We start from the raw sequence: 959 nt of genomic DNA, 5'->3' as shown, positions 1-959 counted from the left end.
ATCCTCCTGCAGCAGCTGATAGACTGATGCTCTTCTCACAACAATCAGCTGCTTGAGAGACAAATCAAGTTCACGTTAAACAACAGATTCATCAGTTCACCACAGAAACAAATGCATGAGTGAATGAAAGCAGCTCACCGTCTCTGATGTCCAGGTGAAACTCAGAGAAGAAACTGTAGTCTTCAGAAACTTTGACTACAATCTTATATTCTCCAGAATCGTTCACATTCAGTTCTCTGATAAACACACGTAGGAGACGAGCAGATCTGTCATCATGAACAGAGAATCGGCCGTTATGTGTCCATTTTGCTGCTCTGTTAGTTTATTAGAGTTAAACATTGATCTGCTCCAGTTTTACAGACGTCTATCAAATAATTTTAATCTAGCGTCTCATATTTGTAGTTTAAAATGACGTTTCCTCCTGAATATCCTCTCACCAGCCTGTTTTGTTCATCTGTTAAATAATATAATTTTTCAATATAAACACATTTCTGGTCACTTTGCTGTAACATTTATGAATTCAGGTCAAGATTACTTAAAGGGGTCATCGGATGCCCATTTTCCACAAGTTGATATGATTCTTTAGGGTCTTAATGAAAAGTCTGTAACATAGTTTGGTTAAAATTTCTCAAGGGTAGTGTAAAAAACCCTTTTTTTTTACCCTGTCAAAAACAGCTCTTTTCAGAGCAAGCCATTTTGTAGCATTTTCATTTAAATGTTAATGAGCTGTGCTGACTCCGCCTCTCTCTTCCGAGCTGCTCTCTGAGGGACTGTTTACTTTAGCTGCATTCATCATGAAACTTGCTAATTAGCACATTATTAGGAAAGGCTATTTGCAAAGATTCATTAAAAAACCTTATACTCACTTCTTCTGTAGGTGAAGCTGGATCACGAATGATTCACGTGATCCAGCTTCACAGCTCACTCAGGGCGGGTCTAAGGTAAGACACCAGTCCAGT

General features: G+C 38.5%; 1 pseudogene; it reads right to left on the bottom strand.

Annotated features, from left to right (window-relative positions):
- Positions 1 to 91: 91 nt before the first annotated feature.
- The window catches only part of LOC107570888 (CMRF35-like molecule), a 5,757-nt pseudogene continuing 4,889 nt past the window's right edge, over positions 92 to 959 (bottom strand).

The sequence above is a fragment of the Sinocyclocheilus grahami genome, unplaced genomic scaffold, assembly GCF_001515645.1.
Source record: "Sinocyclocheilus grahami isolate Dianchi unplaced genomic scaffold, SAMN03320097.WGS_v1.1 scaffold1520.1, whole genome shotgun sequence".
NCBI lineage: Eukaryota > Metazoa > Chordata > Actinopteri > Cypriniformes > Cyprinidae > Sinocyclocheilus > Sinocyclocheilus grahami.
The sequence above is the reverse complement of the archived record's forward strand: the minus strand, read 5'-3'. Positions and strand labels throughout refer to the sequence as shown.